Source organism: Desmodus rotundus, chromosome 3 (genome assembly GCF_022682495.2).
Source record: "Desmodus rotundus isolate HL8 chromosome 3, HLdesRot8A.1, whole genome shotgun sequence".
In the NCBI taxonomy this organism is placed as follows: Eukaryota; Metazoa; Chordata; class Mammalia; order Chiroptera; family Phyllostomidae; genus Desmodus; species Desmodus rotundus.
In genome coordinates, this window is record NC_071389.1 from 170679326 (window position 1) to 170695901 (window position 16576).

The following is a 16576-nucleotide window of genomic DNA, read 5'->3' on the forward strand; positions in this document are numbered from 1 at the left end:
GTTTCCATTCTGAAAAGTAGCAGGCCAAGGGAGGCAATTTCTCATTTAAAAATTGTTTTCACCCAAAGTGCAAGCCATGCGTGGAGCTTGCATGTCAGCTCCCTGGGCGGCTGAGCCATTTTTTCCTCTTAGTTCCTCTTTACATGATGGGAATAACATAATTCCTCTACGAAAGGCCTTTAAGCAAGGTTTCAGTTCAAACCCCCAATCTGTTCTGGGTAAGAATTAAAATCCAATCTAGGCATAAGCTGACTGAATTATCTCCCATAGCACATTCTATGGCTGCACACCTTAGCAGGCAAGTCTGGTTAAAGACTTTTGGCTGTGTCTTCAAAAGGGCTCTTCTTACTTCTGCTTTGGTTTTCTGCTTACCTAATCCTTCCATTTTGGATCTTCTATCTCTTCCCTCTTTCAGATGAGTTTTGTGTGGGGAGAATTTGAAATCTGAACGGAAAGTAAGATTCTTGCCTTTCCAGGCTCTGTCTGGACACCAGCAGTCTTTGAGTGAACCCGAAATTGTCCCTTAAGAGGAGTGATGTAGAAAAGTAGGAGGAAGGGTACAGGGAAAGCTGTGACATCAGAGAGTTCCAGAAACTAAAGTGTGGAAAAGTTGATATCCTCAAGAGGGGTAAACAGGAAGAACACGCCACCGCTGTGACCAGAAGGCGTGATGAGCGTGTTTGTGTGCTCTGTGGCCTACATATGTATTTGATTTCTGTAGCATGAACAGAATTGGTAGGAAATTCTCTCTTTTATACTCTTTTGTTAGAAAATAGTATGAGATTTCTGACATAGCTGGAGAAACAACTGAAATGCAACCTTCCTCATTGTTCTTCCAGCCTCCAAAACTGAAAAATCCCCACGTGCTGAATGTGTGGCAGGAGTTGAGACTAAAGTCTGAAGTTATGACTTTTTTTTCTTTAGTACTTTCTGAAAAGTACTGACATAATACTGCCCCTCCTAACATGTCTTATAAGGTAACAGCCCAAATGAAGCTGTAAAAGAAGCATTTAAGCTTCCAGCAAAGAAAGTTTTTGGCAAATGATTCAAATACAAACTGTAGGGCTGATACTGAATGCTGTAGGCTGTAGTTCCAAAGTATCAAGCATTATTTTGACTTTCTTAAATGCAAGTATGTGTACTGAAAACATAGGTTGATATTAATGTAACATATAGAAAAATCAAGTTGAACAGTCAAGACAATTTATGAGGATTGCTGTATACCGACTCTGCCCAGTTTGACCAACAGGGTTGTACAAAACATGGTCACGTGGGGCATGCCATTCTGTGAGAAAGAGTTTGAGCCCTTCTCTAAATCTCTTTAGACAGAAAAGATATCGTTAAGAATAGCTCTAGTCACACTGTTGATGTAGATGATAGTGGTGGTCAGGTTCTTACAGAGATTATGCTATGAAAATTATGAACTACTCAGATTCTGGTACTAGTTTTCCATTCCCTAGGAACTGAAGAAAACTCTTAAGGAAATGTAGTAAACATCTCAGCTTGCATCCAAAGACAGAAGAATTTCTGCCTAAGTCTGGAAGACTGGGACTGGACAGCACAGCAGGATCTGTTTTCCTGTGATTTTCTCCTAAGCTAGGAGGAGATAGAAGCACAGAAGTTTGGTCAAGTCCAATATGTTATTGTTAGGAGGGAGTGTATTTGCATTTGCCACTTGGATTATCAATCAACCTCAGCCTGAGAGTAAAAGACCTGCAATGAAAAACAAGAAAAATCTCAAGAGACCCTGAGTCCTCCTGGAAGTGCTGGCGTTGGTGACACAAGAAGAGAAAATCTTAGCGATATTGACAAATCTTAGCGATATCAACAATGGCTGCATTGGTCATCTGTGTAACAATAAAGTACTGACTCCAGTGCCTTCTATTCTCTGGATATAAAACATCAGAACACCTGACTAGAGATGAGAATCCTCAGTCTTGGGCTGCTCGGCATCATCAGGGATCATGCCTCTGGGCAGTGGTACTGCCAACGGGTAACAACGGTACAACTGCCGCTCTGGACTTAGGTGCTTTTGGACACATTTTCTCAGTGATCTGGATTAGGAGATGAAAAAACGGTAGGTTACTCCATATAGTCCAAAAAATGCTATTAGAACTTGTGTGAGACACTGGATATTCTTAATTTTATTTGGGAAGATCTGGGGGTTATATTTGTTTTTCTTTTCATTTATGGAACGCTTCGTGAATTTGTGTATCGTCCTTGTGCAGGGGCCATGCTCATCTTCTTTGTATCATTCCAATTTTAGTCCATGTGCTGCCGAAGTGAACCCTGTGGGTTATGTATTTTGAGGAGTAAGCCAACAACTTGTCCATCACAAACACATACTTCAAACAACTGAACAGATGATTGTGTACATGGTCATAACCAGATGACCAATATAGAAATTAAATAGACTGTGTAATTGGAAGCAGGATATTGAGAAGCTGTATTCTCTCTGCCAAAACAAGACCAGGAGCAGATTGTGGTACTGACCACAAACTGCTAATATCAAACATTACAGTAAAGCTGAAGAGCACTAAAAGAATTATAGTGCCAAAATATAACATAATAACATTCCTAATGGATTTAAATTCCACATAAAACACAGATTTGCACTGTTAAATGTAATTGACTGAGAACCAGAAAAACTGTGGCCTGAAGCTACAAATATTATTAGAGATGAATGCAAAAAGGCAGTGCTGGAAGTGAAAAAAGGGAAGGAAAATTAAGATGGATGACAGAAGAAATTCTGAAAATTGTTAAAGACAGGTGAGAGGCAAATGTAGAGGTTACAATCCTGAACATAGTTTTTCAATGATTATCACATAGAGACAAAGAGACCTATCACAACAGTCAATACAAGGAGATAGAAGAAAACAACAAAAAAGGATAAAACAAGAGCTCTTTACAAAAAGATTCGAGAAAAATAAAGGTTAAATTCAAACCCAGACTAGGAATGCTGAACAACCACCAAGGAAGCATGTTATCTGAACAAGAGAAAAATAAAAGGAAAGTGTAAATAATACACTGAAAATATATACAGAATAAACAAAAGAATGGCAGATACCTTTGAAGTTTCCTATGAGGAAGAACGAATAATTCTAGGAAGTGAAGTGGAAGCTTCTCTAAAATTACTGGGAAGAAATAAATCACCAGAGGTAGATGGGTTACTAATAGAATTATTTCAAGCCACAGAGATTGAATCTAATTCTAACAAGAATATGTCAACAAAATTGGAAAACAAAACAATGGTCTACACAGACTGAAAAAGTCCAATATACATCAATATCATCAAGAAAGAAGATGCCAGAAGTCAGTCAATCTGCTTCCACACCTGACTTCCTCTTGATCTTAATCTAATCTGCCCATAGACCTTTCAGAGGATTACATTCAGTTCTGCCTCAGCCACCCCAGTCCTTGTTCAGCCATTGCTGATTGGACCAGCAGAAGGCTCTTCATTCAAAGGAACCAATCCTCAGGCTTGGCTCAGCCAATCAGATTTTCTAGACTGAAACATAGAGCTTGTCTTTACTAACTGGTAGGTTAAGGAGCTAAAAATCCATGTAGTGTAAGGTCCAGGGTCATCCCCTCAGCTAACCAAAGCCACATACGTGCCTCAGATGTGAGGTAGCACACCTGGAAGTATACAGAGGAAAGAGACAGCCTGCAGTAAGATGTGGAGAGATGCACCTGAAAAGGCAGAAACTCAAGACCATGTATGACAGTCAGAAAGAGACAAGTAGCATATGATTTCAGCTATATGTGGAATCTAATGAACAAAATAAACTAACAAAGTAAAGACAGACTCATGGATACAGAGAACAGACTGACAGCTGTCAGAGGGGAGGGGGTTGGGGCTGGGTGAGAAAAAAAAAAAAAGAAGAAGATGCCGAGAAGAGCGCACAGTAATTATCAGACTGTTGCTCTAATTTCCCATGCAGTTAAGTGGGGCTCAGGGTGATGCAACAAAGGCTTCTATCTGATACGATGCAAGAAATGCTGGATGTTCAAGTCAGATTCCAAGAAGGAAGAAACATGGGTGCATGCAATTGCCGTGCAAAACAAACATCCACCTGGCATGTACAAAGAGATCTCATCTCATGCTATGTACTACATGGATTTAGTTGTATTTACTTTTTAAAAATTTTCCTGTATAAGAAACATTTACCACTAAAATGTATAAAATGCATTTTTTTCCTTCTTCCTATATAACCGAAATTCCCTTTACTGTAAAGTTTTCTTGCACATATTTTCCTTTTTTCTCTTGGAATTACTACTTTTAACCATATCTCCTCTTCTGCCTCTCTTGAAATAAATATTTTCTTTCTTAAAGTTTTATATATTTTCCTATCCCTTGACTAAGTTTTATTGTTGTTGTTGTTTCTGCTTTCCAATGAGGGGAGGTATTAGCTCTTGATCTTTATAAGAGATCTTTACAGAGATGTGAATTATCTCTATCGTGTTATTTACTGTATTTCAAAAGAGAGGTTTCACTTCATTTAACTTCCTCTTTGTCTTTTAAAATAACTACTTGAAATATTTTCCCTGGTGTTTTTCCATAGAAACAAAAAATTGGGACATGGACAGAAAAAAGGAGTATTACGGAAAATGTTTCAAGTGAAGTTAGTTTTTTTTTAATGATTTTTGTTTCCCTTGCCAAGTTTAAACCCATGAAGTCATAAATAGATACTAAATACAGAAAGGCCCCAAATGAATTGAACCTGTTAGATTTTACATATAAAATATTACATCTTGAGAAATAATCTTTTGATTATATTGTTTTAAGAGAAACATCATAATGCTGCAAGTTATATTGATGATAGTTTGCATAATATGAGACATGCAGATATTTCTACCCTATAAATCAGTAAGTCTGTTTCTTAGTGATGCATTATTGAAAAATAATTCAATGCAAGAAAGGTAGAGGAGTACAAAAGATCTCTATATAGGCATATATATTTTTTAAAAAGAGGAAACAACCTAAGCTTTTATCTCCTGATGGGTTTCCTACTGATGTTAGAATAAAATTAAAGACCTTTTTGTGACCTCCTAAGGCCTCGCCTACTCTGCTTCATATTACCTCACTCTTTTTTAAAAAAAAATATTCATTTATTTTTATTCAGTTACAATTGTCTGCATTTTTTCCCCTTCCCTCCACCCCACCCCAGCCAGTCCCACCTCCCTCCCCCACCTCTACCCTCCCCCTTGATTTTGTCCTTGTGTCCTTTATAGTAGCTCCTATAGACCCCTCTCCCCACTATCCCCTCCCCACTCCCCTGTGGCTATTGTTACAATGTTCTTAATTTCAATGTCTCTGGTTGCATTTTGTTTGCTTTTTTCTTTTATTGATTACATTCCAGTTAAAGGTGAGATCAAATACCTCACTCTTCTTTGTAGGTACTGTACTTTAGCCAGTGGCCTTCTATTGGTGCCTCAAAGATGTGCATCCCTTTCTACTGCAGGGCCTTTGCCCATGTTCTCTTCACTTAGAACATGGTGATCTTCCCTAACCTCTCTTAACCTTTCACCTGGCTTACCCTTATCCTCCTAGCTGCAGCTTAGCTCTCATTTCCAGAGAAAAGCTTCTGATACTTTCCCCTGGTTGTAATTATCATAATTTTATTTGAAAAAGTGTTTCTCATTATTTATTTAATAGTTTTCTTTCTTGATAAATTTAAAGTTCTAGAAAGACAGAAGATATGTCTGCCTTGTTCAATGCTATTTTCTCCTGCTGCATGTGAGTCACTTAGTAGACAGTCAATGTATGCTTGTTGAAATAATAAATCAATCCAAGTCTTAATACTCTTTGTTTCAGGAAACAAATGCTCTGTGAGGTTGGTGGAACCAAGAACATCAGTTTGTTCATTTTTAGGATTTTTTCTCATCAAGATCTAATGAATTGCACTTTCCTTGGCTTAGAAAGATATCTAGATATCTTTTTTCCCCAAACGAATCATAGAAAAAAGAAAATGCACTCATATAAATGGTTCACATTTGCAAAAGAATAAAAAATTGTTATTATGTGACTGACCCAATGTAATCTTAGAGCTTATCTAAGTTTATTAAATGACCTCAGGATCTGTTTCCCAGATTAGCCTCTGTGATCTGCTGTTCCAGAAACAACATCATGTTCTTTCAAAAAAAAATTGACTCTAACCTTATGTCCTTTTATAGTATTTCCTAAGGAAGTTCATCTGTATTTACATCCACAATAGGAGCTTTTGAGTATTCTATATTAAATGCATGTGTGTGAGTCTGTGTTTCCAGATTTATAAAATTCATAGTAATAGGAATATAGGTTTTATTTATGCTCTTTGTTCTATATAAACATTTTGAAAATCCTTAATTAATTCCGACAAACAATCTTTGGAGAAACTACTCTCCGATTTCTATTGCTGGGCTCATGTTAACTGTAGTATGGTTCAGAACAAAGTTCACTGCTTTAAATACAGTGTGCCCGAGTCAAAATGCTAGTGGGTTCACATCTGCAAAGTGTTCTCCTGATATGTCTCAAAGAACACAGATCATTGCTCCTAACATCTGCATTTCTCTTTACTTGAATCTCTGTTCTCATTTACAAAAGACTTAAGGGCAGGAGCATGTCAATTTCTCCATGAAGGTTGCTTTGGGTTAGTGGCAGTAAAGGCATGATTTAAGAGATGATGGAAGACTACTTGCTTGGTTGACCCCACTGGTCTTTTTTTCATTTGTCCTTTAGGCAATCTCTGCTTTGCACTTAAAGGGAGAAGAAAAGAAGTAGTGGCTACTAAGACTGCTGCCTTCTGAGCTCTCTTGATTTGGGGAGGAGTGTGCTGGCTAGAACTGGAGCCTATCCTATGGCAGGAAAACACTGTGAAAGGCACGTTGAAGGGATTGTTACAACTACAATTATAGAAAGAAAGACCTGTAGTCACCGATTTAGTATCGGTTATGTGGCAGCTAGATCCACAGTTAGGTGATTCACAAAATAAGGTGTTAGGGAAGAGGACAGGACAGGATTCAGAGAGGGAAAAGCATAAACTACATTATTTGGGCAGCCGGATGAACAAAGGCAAAGCTATCACAGTGGTTAGGCAGGGGGTGTACTGGAGTCGTAAGAAGTTGAGTGTGGCGGGAATATAAGGGGTTAGTAAGAATGAGGCAGGCTTTGTGAGGGCCTTAAATGACACAGTGAGTCATGAAAGTTGTGTGAATGTGGCATCGCTGTGATTGAAGATGCATTGTAAGAAGATAAATATAACATATATGTGTAAAATGATTCAGGGAGAAAGAGACCAACTAAGAGGTTGGTGTAATAACTAATGAGACTCTAGGACAGAAGGGAGGCAGAGAGAAATGAAAGAGACAGATGGAAGTCATTGCTAAACATAACATGAATGATTTATAGTGGTATGAGGTTAGAGAGGGAAGAACAAGAGAAATTGAACAATGAATTCAGTGTCCCTCCAAGGCTTCAAATCTGACTTACCAGTCAAATTAAACAGAGAGTTAAGAGGTGGGGATACTTTAGGAGTGGGACAAAAGACAGAGAGAAAGAAAGGAATAGTATAAAGTTTTATTATACTGACAGAGAACTCTAATTAGAGTTTAGATTTTGCTGAAGTCCTAAAACTATAGATAATCTTTTTCCTGATCAATATCAATATTCTGGGATTTCCCTAATGTGCTCCCAAATTATGTCTGACCCTACTGCAGTCATGAAGCAAATATATCGCAATTGCTGATTTACTTCTGTCCACTCTGCAGTGTTCTCGAGGGCAACGGGAAAAATCCTGCTTATATTCCCAGCACCACTGTGTTCATGGTTGGAGCGGTGAGAAACGCAATTATTCTCTTTTCCTTAGTTTCTTCACCAACATAAAGAAATTGTTAAATACTTAGTGGGTAGAATAGTAGTGAGGTTGAGGAAGATGGTTAGCCTGGTGCCTGGCACATAGTAGTAACTCAGTTTGCTTGTCATTATTGCTATTTTTCACAGATGAAGAAGTGAATCCTTGTACCTTCCAGTCAGGCTCATAAAGGTAAGAATGCTTTCTATCCTATTTTCCCAGGAAAATTACCTGTATAATTGTGTTACCTATTTCCCAGTACTTTTAGTTATTACCTAAATGATGAGGATGATTGCTTCAGCTTTTTACCTCAGAGAGTCCAGACAAAGAAAGAGCTAAAATGATCTGCAGAGGAAAGACAGGCAGTGACCCCTGTGTGATGGAAAGTTGGGACTTGACTGTTTAAATAGTGATTTCCTTAGCCCACAGCTAATGGAATAAGAAAATAAATATTGAAGTTAAATTATAATTACCTTAACCCAAGAGATGTGTTTGGTACCATGACTCAGCATCATTATCTATATTCGAAAGCACTTCTGAAAGTTATCCCAGTAAACCATCGGTTGTGAGGCCCTTATACCAACCTGTTTCTCAAACTAGGGTCTGTACATTGGACACTTGAGAGAACAGAGTAATGATGGGGCATATTCCTAGTGCAGTGATTTTACTTGAATATCTGGGAAGATATACTTTTCCCCATTAATTCAACTTGGATATATTATTTAGTCACTCAACAAACATTTTATTGCATTCAGAGAGAATGTCAGATGCTGAAACATACTGATTTAGAAAATGGATATGGTTTGTTAGTGGTGGTGGTAGTGTTATAAGGTAGTGTGCAATATCTGTGTGCATTTTTAAATTGAAATAGTAGGAAATGAGAAATTTTAATCTAGGTGGACATTTTTGGAATAAACTTCTAGGTTCATGAAAGTAAAATGGATCTGATCATAGAACCTCATGCTTGCTTAGAAAGCCTAAGAAGCATCTTTGTATTTTTAGCTTGAAATATATACTCATCAGAAACCAGTCTCTAGCAAGCTTCCCAACTCACTGTTATTTTTATTTATGTATTCCACATTAAGCTACTTAAGAGTTCCTCAAGCTTGAGAAGCCTTATCAGCTTCTGAGCTTCTTCACATGCTGTTCTTCCTGCTTGGGAGACATTCTGAGCCGCCTTCTCCTTCAACTTCAGCTGCTGATGAGAAGATTCTGTATCTTGGCTGTGGTGCTAGTCACATGGTAGTATGTATTTGTCAAAACTCATAGAACTGTAAATTTTAAAAGTTAGATTTTACCACATATAAAATTTATCTAAGTACATTTTTAAAAGTTTGCTTTAAAAAAGATACTTGGATAATCTCCAAATATTTGGCAACTAAATGAGTCAAAGAAGAAATTTAAAAGAATATTTGAAAATATAAAATCAATAAAAATTAATTTTTATGTTAAATAAAATTGATCTCTAGCTATACTGATCAAGAAAACATAAGGAGACAATGCAAACTACCAATATCAAGAATGGAGAAGGGGATATCAATAAAAATCCTCTAGATATCAAAAAGATACTAAGAAAATATTTTAAACACCTCTTCACAAAAAAGAAGTCTGTGACCCAGAAGAGGGCCCTTGCTTGACAATGCTGGCACTCTGATCTTGATCTTTGAGTCCCTAGAACTGTGATAAATAAATTTCTATTGTTCATAAGCTATCCAGTGTGTTGTATTTTGTAATTCAGCCAAATACACAAAGACAGGTAGACAAAGACTTCTCAGGGAAAAAAATTAAAGTGTCGACTATTAAACAAACAAAAATTGAGAGTCATTGGACTTAATCAAAATTAAAACATTTTTTCCACATTTTTTAAATTGTTATTAAAGTGCAGTTGTCTCCATTTCCGCCCCCCCCACTGCCCCCCACTCCAGCCATCCCCACTTTCCACCCTTGATCCTGCCCCCCTTTGGTAAAACACCATTAAAAAATGCAAAAGCAAGCCATCAACTGGCAGAAAATATTCTCAATATTTATAGCTGACAAATAACATATCTAAATACATACTTCAAAAAGCTACAATTCAATAATAAGCAACTCAAAACAAAATGGGCAAAAGTTTGAACAGACACTTCATAAAAGAAGTGCATTAGTTTTCCTTCATGGCAAAACATATTACTAAGTGGTTTATAAAAATACCCACTTCTTATATCAAATTTCAGAAGGCCAGAAGCACAAGTGGGCTCAACTGGGTGCTTTGTTTAGTGTCTTTCAAGCCAAAATTAAGACATTGGTTTGACTGGGCTCTTATTCGGTGGCTCTGGGAAAAAATCCACTTCCAAGCTTGTTCAGGTTTTGTCAGAATTCATTTCCTCATGGTTGTAGGAGTGGAGTCCCCATTTATTGCTGGCTGTTGGCTGAGGACTGTGCTCAACTTCTAGAGGTTATCCTCAAGTCGTTATCCAGTGGCCCTCTTCATATGAGCAGTAGAGAACCTTCCTCTCATCAAATCCTTCTCATTCGTCAAATCTATCTGACTTTCTCTTCCACTACCAACCTCAGAAAATGCTCTGCTTTTAAAGGGGTTGTGTGATTAAATTAAGCTGCTGGATAATCTACCCATTTAAAAGTCAGCTGATCTGTAGCCCTAATTACATCTGAAAACAACTCTTTGCTATGTAACATAAGGTAACCATGAGAGTGGCCCTGGGAGGAAAGGACGTGACAGTCATGTTAGAGCCATGCCTGCCACAAGGAGATGCATGAACGAGCCATGAACCAGGACACTCTATGCTCGGAACCCTTGGTCATGAGAGATGCAGCTCAAACCACACTCAGGAACCAGTCCACACCCAATAGGAGGATTAAAATAAAAATTAAAAAATGGCCAATATTAAATATTGGTAAGACTGTGGATCAGCTGGAACTCTCATATTTTTTTCTGAAAGGAGTGTACAATGTTTCAATCACTATGGAGTGCATTTTGGCAGTTTCTATAAAGTTTATTTATAGTTATCATATAACCCAGCAAATCCACTGCTTGGCATTTACTCTAGAGAAATGACAACTATATTTACAAACTTTCACTGAAGCTGTATTTAACACTGTTGAAAACGGGGAAAAAACTGAAATATATATATATATATATACACACACACACACATACACACACACACATATACATACACATACACAAGAGAATGAATAAACAGATTGTGCTATACTCATACAATAAAGTTCCCAGCAACAAAAAAGAATAAATTGTGATCCGTGTAACAACATGGATGAATGTTAAAAATATGTGTTTAATCAAAGAAGCCAGACCACAAAAACTGTGTACTGTATTCTCCCTTCTTATATGCCACTTCTGAAAAGGCAAAACTAATCTCTAGTGAAAGACCTCAGATCAGTGTTACCGTGGGTGGGTGGAGGTGCGAGGGACTAGCCAGAGGCACGGGAAAACTTCCTGGGGAGACAGGCATATTCTCTGTCTTTAGGGATCATGATTATGTCAAATATTTTGGATTTTACATGTAGAATGGATGGCTTTTATTTTATAAAAAATTGTACTTAACAAAGTTGGTTATAAAATGTATATATTTCTAATGAAAACAAAGATGTTGTGTCTTCTTTTATTGCTTAACACCATTCTGAAATTAAGAGTTCATAAACTTCAAGAGAAAATACAAATAGGCTGTAAGTTTGAAAAGTAGAAATGAGTCATCTTAGTTAGTTTGGGCTGCTTAACAAATTACCGAAGCCTGGGTGGCTTAAACAGCAACATTTATCTCTCACAGTTCTGGAGGCTGGTAAGTCCAAGATCAAGGCATCCGCAAATTCAGTCATTTGTGAGGGCCCTCTTCCTGGTTTGCCAATATCTACCTTCTTGCCATGTCCTTCCATAGCACAGAGGAGAGAGGGAGAGAGACTAGAGAGAGCTTCAGTATCTGTCTCTTCTTCCATGGAGACAAATCCCATTGCGGGCCCCCACTCTCGTGACATCATCTAAACCTCTCAAAAGTTCCACCTCCTAATGCCATCCCACTACAGGTTAGGTTTCCAACATGCGAGGTTGGGGTGGGGCACAGACCAGCAGTGTAACTGCTGTTTTCAGAAAAAATTGCATTTTCTGGGCAGGGAAGGGAATGTGGTAATACTGCAATTACTGAGAAAACTTAGTAGATGGCTGAATATAAAATAAATACATAATCTTCTAAAAATACAAACAACTAGTGAATTCTTAAGAGCAGTACAACAAATGAAAACAAAATATGAAATTTGTATGATCAATCATTACAAGATATGAACAGATCTATGCAAATTTAATATCGAGCTAAAAAGAAAACAAACTGCAAGCATGTTTCTGGATGGAAAGAAAGACACTAAAAATAGGACATTTCTTTATAAATTACTTACTAGATTTAATAAAATTCCCAAAAGAGAAAATTTTGTAAAGAGTAAGAAGGGAACTGACATTCTCAGAGTTAAAATATACTTTACAGCTATAATAGTCAAATACATGATCATAGTAAGAGCATAGAAAAACTGAAAAACTGGTCAGTTGAACAGAATAGGTAGCCCAGACACAGATTGATTATGAAAGAGTTATATGTATATGACAAAAGTGGTATTACACATCAGGACAAAAGAAAATAATTGTTCAATAAATGGTGTTTGTATAACAAATAAATTATTAAATTAGTTCTCATCCAATAGCATGGGCCAAGATTAACTCCACAATCAAATTTAAAAATCCTTTAGCACTGGCTGCTGTGGCTCAGTGGAATGAGTGCTGGCCTGTGAACCGAAGGGTCACGGGTACAATTCTCAGTCAGGGCAGACGCCTAAGGTTGCAAGCCAGGTCCCCAATAGGGGCTGCATGAGAGGCAACCACACTTTGATGTTTCTCTCCCTTTCTTTCTCCCCCCTACCCCTCTGTCTAAAAATTAATAAATAAAATCTTTTTAAAATCCTTTAAACAAATACAAGTAAAGATTAACACTTGTTAACTAAAGCACTGGAGCACAACGCAATGGCAAAAAGAAACAAATTAGTCTTAGAGCAGCAATTTTCAACTGGTGTGCCATGAGAATTTTTAAAACATGCAGTATTTAACTATTTAGTCAGGGGCACTGGCCTCTTTTTCCTTTGGTTGTCAAATGAAAAAAAATGCCAATAGCCAACAAAATAGCCTCTTGGTATAAATGAATCAAAATTATACCTATTTTTTGTCAGATAGGCAAAATATTGTTTTTGTGTGTGTGTGTGCCACAGAATTTTTGTAATTACTTTACGTGTGTCATGAGATGAAAAAGATTGAAAATCGCTGCCTTAGTGGGAAGCACCATGAAGGCAGAGACCCTACAGGTCTGACTTACCACTGACCTCTCTGGCCAGTGGGAGATCTAGCCAATTGTGTGTACACTGATAAATCTTTATACATTTCATACATTTGTAAAATGTATGAAAACAATTTTTTTTGTAAAGGCAGAACAACTATCAATTTTAAAATGGCAAATTGGGAAAAATATTTGTCATATATATGAAATAGGATTAATATACTCTCTTATTTAAAGTTCATGTAAATGATAAGAAACTTCTTTGAAGCTCATTAGATAGATAAATATGTGACCAAGCTGTTTACAATGAAAAGAATACAAAGACTGATGAGCATTTGAAAAAATACTGAGGATTTCTGGTCAAGATGGAGGCATAGGTAGACGTATTTTGCCTCCTTGCACAACCATAAAAAGAATTACAACTAAATCTCAAAGCAAGTAATACCCAGAGCTGTCAGAAATTCAAACTGTATGGAAGTCTGACAACCAAGGATTTAAACAAGCCGCAGTCATCCAGATGCATATGAGGGCTGGAGATGCAGAGATGGGGCAGAAAGGTGAGGAGAGGGGGTGTGGCACAGAGCGACAGCTGAGATGGTGGTGGCAGAACAGGTGGTCCCACATTCACGTGTGGTGGATAAAAGTAGGGAGCGTTACCTTGGGAGTGAGCAATCCCAGCTGTAGACCAGACCATACAGCCCAGGGTTCCAGTGCTGGGAAGATAAGTCCCCATAACTGCTGGCTGTTAAAAACAGTGGGCTTTGGGGTAGCAGAATAAACTGAGGGATTCTCAAGAAGTTTCACTTAAAGAGCTTGCACAGTCTTAAAACATACACAAACCTACCCACTCTGGGATTCAACACCAGGGCAAGAGCTCGAAGGGTGTCAGTCGCATACAGGAAGTGAACGAGAGGACTGGATATGGGGTGATTGCCAAGCAAACTCCCAGAGGCCAGGCAGTAGCACGGACCCCTCTCTGAGACCTCCCCCCACACAGAGCAGCAAAGTGGTGAAGCGGGTTGCCCCACTCTGGCCTAAGACTCTGACTCACTCATTTACAGGTACCTTTTACAGGGAGTCAAAGCAGTTCTACTTAATACACAGAAACAAACACAGGGAGGCTGCTAAATTGAGGAGGCAAAGAAATATGGCCCAAATGAAAGAACAGAACAAAACCCCAGAAAAAGAACTAAATGAAATGGAGATAGCCAACCTATCAGATGCAGAGTTCAAACACTGGTGATCAAGATACTCAAAGAACTCACTGAGTACGGCAACAACATAAAGGAAGACATGAAGGTTACACTAAGTGAAATAGAGAAAAATCCACAGGGAACCAACAGTGAAGGGAAGGAAGTTGGGATTTAAATCAATGATTTGGAACATAAGGAAGAAATAAACATTCAACCAGAACAGAAAGAAGAAACAAGAATTCAAAAAAATGGGGATAGTATAAGAAGACTCTGGGACATCTTCAAATATGCCAATATCTGACTCCTAGGGCTGCCAGAAAGAGATGTGGGAGAGCAAGAAATTAAGAACTTATTTAAAAAAATAATGAAAGAAAACTTCCCTAATTTGGTAAAGGAAATAGACATATAAGCCCAGGAAGCACAGAGAGTCCCAAACAAGTTGGACCCAAAGAGGACCACACCAAGACACATCATAATTAAAAGCCAAAAGTTAAAGAGAGAATCTTAAAAGCAGCATGAGAAAAGCCGAGTTACCTGCAATCCAGTACTCATAAGACTGTCAGCTGATTTCTCAAAAGAAACTTTGCAGGCTAGAAGGAACTGGCAAGAAGTATTCAAAGTGGTGAAAAGCAAGGACCTACAACCTAGATTACTCTATCCAGCAAAGCTATCATTTAGAATGGAAGGACAGATAAAGTGCTTCTCAGACAAGGGTAAGCTAAAGGAGTTCATCATCAATAAGCCAGTATTATATAAAATGTTAAAGGGACTTATCTAAGAAAAAGAAGATGCTCAAAACTATGAACATCAAAAAGGCAACAAATTCACAACTACCATCAACTGAATTTTTTAAAAAAGCAACCAACTAAGCAAACCAGAACAGGAACAGAATCACAGGTTTGCAGATTATTTGGAGGGTTATCAGCTGGGAGGAAGGAGGAAGAGGGAGAAGGGGTAAAAGGTTCAGGGATTAAACAACATAATTGGTAGGTACAAAATAGACAGGGGGATTTTAAGAATAGTACAGAACATTGAGAAGCCAAAGAACTTACATGCACGCCTCATAGACATGAACTGAGGGGATCGCTGGAGGGAATGTGGGTACCGGGCAGAGGGTGGCAAAGGGGAAAAATTAGGACAACCATAATAATGTAATAAAATATATTTTAAAAACATTGAATGTTAATGAAAAAAAATTGTGTTATCTGTCAAATTATAAGATTTTAAAAAATAAGAATATCCAATGAGAGTTTAGCAATTATAGTGTTACCGATCCAAAGTCTGTATGCCTGAACTTTCAACAGGCCAAAACTCAAAATGTCAGAGTTTGGAGTAAGAAAAGGTTCATTGATCTAGAAGTTGCTAATACAGAAGACGAGAGACCTGGTGGTCCTCAAAAAGGAGTTAAAGGGAAGGGCAAATGGGAGAGGCAAGAGGTGACTGAGGACCACAGACATCTGGGCACTAGCAGGGGCCAGAGGAAGATTGTACTCAGTCTGTTGACCTTAGCTGATGTGAGTGCGATCACGAGGTTCCTGGAAATATTTGATAAACAGCACATACTTCCCTTATCGCTTTGGGAGAGGAACTTTCTAGTAAGGGGCTGCTTTTGTAAACCTCAAGTCATAAACAGAATTCCTCTAATGATTATTATGTCTATGTGCAAAAAGTTACTAACCTAAAGGCTTTAGGAACAAAGCAGGCTTGAACAAGGTGGGGTCCGGGCAGCCAAGCATTTCACTCTGTTACAATAGGTCATGTCATATAGTTTGATACAAACTATTGTAAGAAAGTAATATTGCATTCTGTATTCTCAGCCTTAAAAATATGTACTACTTTTGACTCTGTAATCACTTTTCAGATGATGTATCTTAAAGCAATTATCTGATACAAAAAAATCCTTATAAAAAGTTTATCATAACCAAAAAAGTACTTGACCTAATAAATGAATTTGGCAAAACAGCTGGATACAAAGTCAATACTCAGAAATCAAAGACATTCCTGTACACCAACAATGAAACAGCAGAAACAGAAATCAGAAAAAAAATCCCATTTGATATAGCAACAAGAAAAATAAAGTACCTAGGGATAAACCTAACCAAGGAGGTAAAAGACCTGTACTCAGAAAACTATACAACATTGAAGAAAGAAATTAAGGAAGACACAAACAAATGGAAGCATGTACATGCTCATGGATTGGAATAATTAACATCATCAAAATGGC

At 37.7% G+C, this 16576-nt stretch overlaps 1 non-coding gene across 1 annotated transcript; it reads right to left on the bottom strand.

The window, feature by feature from the left end:
• Positions 1 to 2183: 2183 nt before the first annotated feature.
• On the bottom strand, positions 2184 to 2288 carry LOC112318710 (U6 spliceosomal RNA). The gene has a single exon (XR_002976238.1). It is a non-coding gene; the product is annotated as a U6 spliceosomal RNA (small nuclear RNA).
• Between the last annotated feature and the right edge of the window lie 14288 nt (positions 2289 to 16576).